At 44.2% G+C, this 6454-nt stretch overlaps 1 non-coding gene across 1 annotated transcript; it reads right to left on the reverse strand.

Annotated features, from left to right (window-relative positions):
- Window positions 1-6059: 6059 nt before the first annotated feature.
- Window positions 6060-6197, reverse strand: LOC114808597. The gene has a single exon (XR_003756443.1). It is a non-coding gene; the product is annotated as a small nucleolar RNA SNORA7 (small nucleolar RNA).
- Window positions 6198-6454: the final 257 nt, after the last annotated feature.

Genomic DNA, 6454 nt, shown 5'->3' on the forward strand with positions numbered 1-6454 from the left:
AACATTCTAACCACATATGTGAACCCTTTCTGCTTAGACTCCCTAACTTTCAACCCTCCTTCTAAAATTTTATTTTTACTGGATATCCCAACTCGATAAAACCAGATTCTTCATTTTAGCTCAGGGAAGATCCCCAAAGTCTCCCAAATCTCTTCCTCTTCCTCTCTCCTCGGCGCCCCCCCCATACATATATATATATGTGCATTGTGTGCATGTTAAGATTGCTCCTTTCTGCACCAGTGCTTAGTGCTGCAATCTTTCTGCAATCTCTGCTCTCAGACAGCTCTCTCCTCTGATTACTGCATGCAAGGCTGACTTGTTTTCTGCACCTGCCTCACAGTTGTCCAGCACTATGCCTTGTTGCTTGAGGTTTTGCTTCATTGTGTCTTATAGAGTTCTGTTGACCTTCTTTAGGATTTTCCCAGCTGTCCACGCTTCTCATATGTCCCACCTGGGGAGCTTTAATAATTAGATGGTGAACCTCACGAGGGATCCACCCCAGGGACCGTGTCCAACCTGATAAACTTATCTATCTCGGCGCTTAGAACAATGCTTGGCACAGAGTAAGTGCGTAACAAATGCCATTAAAAAATATGGTCTTAAGCACTGGGATAGCTACAAAGTTAGAAGAACAGATACAACCTCTGACCCACCTGGGACTCACAGTCTATCTTATACCCATTTTCCAGATGGGGAAAGTGAGGCACAGAGAGGTTGTGACTTGGGCAAGATCACACAGTGCTATGTAAAATGTTAGCCTAGGGCAACCATAGCCACAGTTTCTCATTAACTCCTGTTCCCCTGTTGTATTTCTTTTAGTGTTTAGATGCACAATAAGCCTCCAGACAGTTTTCCCTCCCTATGTCTCTCAATGTTAAGCTAAACATCTCAGTGTCTGTATAATGTCTCTCTTCCAGCCCTCCTCTTCTCCTCATCAGTGGTATTTATTGAGAGCCTTCTGGCTATGAAAGATTTTATAAATCCCTTCTAAAAATCTCACCTCCTTCAACAAGCCTTCCCTGGTTAATTTCCATTACCCCAAGTTATATCAAGCCAAACATCCACTGCTTGTGTTTATTTATACCCATCTTCAGCCCTTGTGTATAGATGTGCATTCAATTATTTAATCTGATTCTACTGTTTGTAAATATGTTGCTATCTGCCTCCTCCATTAAAACTGCTAGCTTCCTGAGGGCAGGGTATACTTTCCCAGGCAATAGAGCAGTGCATTGCAATAAATAAGATACTACTCCCACTTGGGAGAGAACAACAGAAGCAAGACACAGGGTCACTGCCCTCCAGTATAGACAGACAACAACCCTCCAGAATAGACAGACAACAGTGTTTCTGTTGTGTCACTGCTCCCAAAAAGCAGTCCATGCCATTAGCATTGGTCCTGCAATATAATAACCAAGGACTCGAGTGAGTGATGAATCTTTGTGGACTAAAGAATGGATGCGGAAGGCCGAGTCAGGCTATGTTTTTAGGTACAAAATGAATGGTGGCTCTAATTCATATAATTTCATCTTATACTGGCCATTATAATCCCTCAAAATGTATGCTTTTCATTGGCGTGTAGATAACAACTGCAGACCCTGATATGAACTTTCAGAGAAAATAAATCTGAAAGGTAAATTTTTACTTGAGTTCCCTCTAGTATTGTTATAGATGGCTTAGTCCATCATATTTTTGTCTAGGCTATATTTTAAAACTATCTTCCTCAGGAATTCTATTTTCTGATAGAAACAAGATTGAGCTGTCCCTTCTGTACATTCTGAGGAGTGCTTTGACTGGAGGTGAGCCTGAAATCAGCTTATCCCCACCATGCTGTGTTTTGAGCTATAATTAAAAAGCATTATTACTGAAGTTGACTTTGCCACTCATGGGTGAGAGATATCAATCTCATTGACCTGTTTTAAGGCTTTGCAAGTATTCTTTTCAATTTTGCTAATTTTGGCTTTTTATTGTGAAATACTTCTCTGATTCACTTCTGTGGCTGAGCTCGGACTGCCTTCGCATGGCCATAATTCTTTACTTCACACCGGGAACTGCAGCATCATAATTTAGAGGGAGGCAACTTAAACTATGGGTAATGGGAAATGAGATTAAAACTGGAAATATTAGAGCTGAATCTCTAGTTCAGCCCTCACAGGTATCCAGAGGACAACTGTTAGACCGTAAGCTCTTTGAGGGTAAGGATTGTGTCTACCAAATTCTCCCCAGTGCTTAGTACAGTGTTTGGCACCAAATAAGTGCTCAATAAATGCCAGTGATTAATCGGGGAGCAGTGAAGGTGTAGTGGCAGTAGTAATAGTAATAATGGTATTTAAGTGCTTACTATGTGCAAAACACTGTTCTAAGCACTGGGGGGGGAATACAAGGTGTCCAGGTTGTCCCATGTGGGGCTCACAGTCTTAATCCCCATTTTACAGATGAGGTAACTGAGGCACAGATAAGTTAAGTGACTTGCCCAAAGTCACACAGCTGACAAGCGGCGGAGCCGGGATTAGAACCCATGACCTCTGACTCCCAACCTATGCTCTTTCCATAATGAGTCCACCTCTTTCTCTTGTTTTCTCTCAGGGGCTGAATCCCCAAATGGGAGCTGAGAGTAAAGGAGGAGAGGTGAACATGGGAATCCATTTACACTAAAAGTCTTCAGTGACCCCATTACATTGACTTTGGGTAAAAAGATTTTTCTTTTAGTCATTGGTAGGAGTGATGCTAGTTTACTGAGCATTGACTGGACAATGCACTACATTAAGGTCCTGGAAAAGTACAATAGAATCGTGAGATTTGTTCACTGCCCACACGGAACTTACACTCTAATGGTGTTCTCATATTACTGAGATGCATGTACTTCAGTCACTTGTATTATAACTTGAATGTGTCTTTACACATCTTAGAGTACACTCAGTTCTGTCATTATGTAGGTTTTATATTATATGTTTTGCCTAGAATCCTGTGAGAGAACTGGGGATCAATCCCTCAGTTATATTAATTGAGCAGTTACTGTGCGCAGAACACCGTACTAAGTGCTTGGGAGAGTTCGACATAACAGAGTTGGTAGACACGTGCCCAACCCATAATGAACTTACAGTCTGTAGGGGGAGTCAGGCATTAATATAAATAAATTACGGATATGTACATAAGTGCTGTGGGGCTGAGGAATGGGTGAATAGAGGGGGCAGATCTAAGTGCAAGGGTGACGCAGAAGGGAGTGGGAGAAGAGGACTTGAGGGTTTAGTCGGGGAAGGCCTATTGGAGGAGATGTGCTTTTAATAAGGTTTGAAGATAAGGAAAGGGATTGTATGTTGGATATGAAGAGGGAAGACTAAGCTCATCGTGGTCAGGGAATGTGTCTGCTAAATTCTGTTGTAGCCTACTCCCCCAAGTGCTTAGTCCAGAACTCTGCCCACAGTAGGGGCTCAGTAAATACCATTGATCGATTGATTGAAGACTTTCCAGTCCAGAGGCAGGGCATGGGTGAGGGGTCGGTGACAGGTCATGCCCCTGACAATGAAAGCCTCTTTGGATAGGATGTACTTCATTGTGGGAAGAAACAGGTTGGGCATATTGCACTGAATTGGATGAGTACTACGGCTCGAGTTTTTCTTAACGTGGGATTTGGATTTTGCAGAGCACATCCCCTGCGTTCTAGGAGAGCTGGGTATGTTTGTGAATTTTTGTGCCGTCGCTCATTTACTGTAAGCTCTTTCAGGGCAGAGGTCATATCAGTTTGTTCAGTAATTCCCTTAGTGCTTGGTACAGAGCTCCACACGCAATACCCATGTCAAAAGATGTGGGGAAAAAACCCTCCAATTCCACGTGTGTCTTACTGAGGCTAATGATGGGTGACTCATAGTTCAGCTTCCATTTGGATGATCTGTTAGCAGTACTTTTGATTGCAATTCTGGTGTAGTGGATAGAGAACGAGCCTGGGAGTCAGAAGGCCACGGGGTCTAATTCCAGCTTTGCCACTTTTCTGAGGTGTGACCTTCAGCAAGTCACTTCTCTTCTCTGTACCTGTTCCCTCATCTGTAAAATGGGGATTGAGACTATGAGGCCCACGTGGGACAGGATCTTTGTCCAACCAAATTTGCTTGTATCCACCCCAGTGCTTAGTACAGTGCCTGATACATAGTAAGCACTTAACCTATACCATAATTATTATGTACAGGCATGAAAATATTTGCACTCAGGCCCTGGCAGAAGGCAATCCAACCACTCGACTTTTTCTATTGAGGTCCTGCTTGGCCTCTGGCCCTATTTTTCCCATCTGGAGCCCTACACTAACTTAATCCCTCCCCAGTTTAGCTGGGTCCAGACATGGATATGAGATCCCAGAATAGAAACGCATAGGCTTCCCTGCTCTATTTTAGAAAGAGGTAAGAGGCATTTTCTTAGGTAATGCTAAGTAGTTACTGTATCAATAGACTCCTAAAGGTTGCATCAGATGAGATCGCAGCTGTCCATAAGACATAAAAGAACATAAGTACAGTAGAAAAGACCATAAAAATAAATCCAGATCCCGAATATTTTTCTTAGTTTACACTTTTCCTGTAACCTAGTTTCAGACTCCCATAATCCTCCTTTCCCCCCCACCACCAGGTATTTTCATAAACCAATTAGCTACTTGTCCATGTTCTCAGCTCTTGTGGGGGGGGCTCCCCCCCCCCCCCCCACCCCAACACCTCCTTCTGCCCAGCTCAAGTACAGCTTCTCTTTGTGCAGGTGAAGATGGGCTGGAGGGAGTGTTGGTCTAAACACTTCAGCTATACCCAGCTCTGCTCCGCAGCAGTTCTACACTGGGCTTTCACTCAGTGGCAGTAAAAGCTACCCAGGATTTGCCATAAGCTGAGCCTTGAAAGCACAATGGCCCTGTAGCCTGCCTCCAGGGATCAAGTAGAACAGGTGCTCCTGGTGCCAGCAAGGAAAGCTGCTCCCCGGAAAGAAGAAAGAACTTGATATTCCTGGCCTCCCACTTGGGGTAGTCCATGACAGGTCATTCTCCGCTAATAGTAGGCAATCACAAATAGAGCAAAACAAAGCACTACCATGGAAAGGAACTGAGAAGATAGAAACATCGAATGGAATGAAAGAAGTGAACTCTAATGAATAGGGAAACGAGACACAAGGGGGGGTGAAAATCAACGAGGTGAAAATGCTCTGCCCTGGAAAATGAATCGAGGAAACTTGCCAAACCATATTGTGTCCCACAGTCCTACCTGCCCCAGACCTAGGAACTGTACATTCAGTCTTAGATTTACAATTTTTCAGGTTTTGCCAAGCTGTACTTCCAACATTTCTAGATTTACGTTATTTTTCATCTTCTTTATTACATCGGTTTCAATTTCGGCCCTGTCCTCACTCCCCTGCCTCAGACCGCTGTGCAACTTGGCCGGTGACTTTCTTGGTCCCTCTCCCAATGCCTCAAGTGCACGCCCACCCCACCACCCCTTCTCTATCAATTGTATTTATTGAGTGCTTACTGTGTGCAGATCACTGTACTAAGCACTTGAGAGAGTACAGCATAACAATATAACAGACACATTCTCTGTCCTCTCCATTTTCCTTGTCTTTCTGACTCCCCTATCTATTCAGTTTCTGTATTTGGTGGCAGCAAATACACTTGACCCTGGTCTGGGCCAAGAATCTCGACTTTTTGGGTTCCGGTAGTCTGCACCTACCCTCCTCTGTGCCCCTTTACCATCGTGAAGCAGTTGGAACTTGACCTGGAGTTTGAGCCCTAAAATATACGCAAATAATGTTGTGACCTTTCTAATCTTTATTGAAGAGCTTGAAGGATGCTTCACACGCAGAACCTGAGGTGAGTATAGTCTTGTCTTATACCATCGTGTCGTTTCTGACCCAAAGCAACGTCACGGGCACATCTCTCCCCTAGTGCCCCGCTCTTCATCCATAATCGTAATCTCGTGTATCCATAGAGTTTTCTTGGTAAAAAGATGGAAGTGGCTTACCATCGCCTCCTTCCACGCGGTAAACGTGAGTCTCCACCCACGACTCTCTCCTGTGCCGCTGCTGCCCAGCACAGGTGAGTTTGTAGCAGATTGCCTTCCACTCGCTAGCCACTGGCCAAGCTAGGAATGGAATGGGCAGGCCTCTGCTTGACTCTCCCTCCCATAGTCGAGACTGGTAGAGGACTGGAAACTCTCCAGGTGCGACCCTGAGAGGGGAGTGAGTATAGCACTCAGGGCATAATTGACCATTGACGATATTGACCTTGATATGAGATGGCTATGGGGCTTGCGATGTGGAGAGGCACTCTCAGTTTAGGTGTTCAGAGCTAAAATTTCTCCATATGTATTATAAGCCCAAGCATCACAAATTATGTCGAAAACTAGGAAAAGCAAGTGAGTGGGAATGATATTTCTAGATTGGCCGTCAAGTTGAGTGGGATGTGCAAAAGGAAATGGATAGTGTGAGGATTTTT

This window comes from Ornithorhynchus anatinus, chromosome X5, assembly GCF_004115215.2.
Source record: "Ornithorhynchus anatinus isolate Pmale09 chromosome X5, mOrnAna1.pri.v4, whole genome shotgun sequence".
In the NCBI taxonomy this organism is placed as follows: Eukaryota; Metazoa; Chordata; class Mammalia; order Monotremata; family Ornithorhynchidae; genus Ornithorhynchus; species Ornithorhynchus anatinus.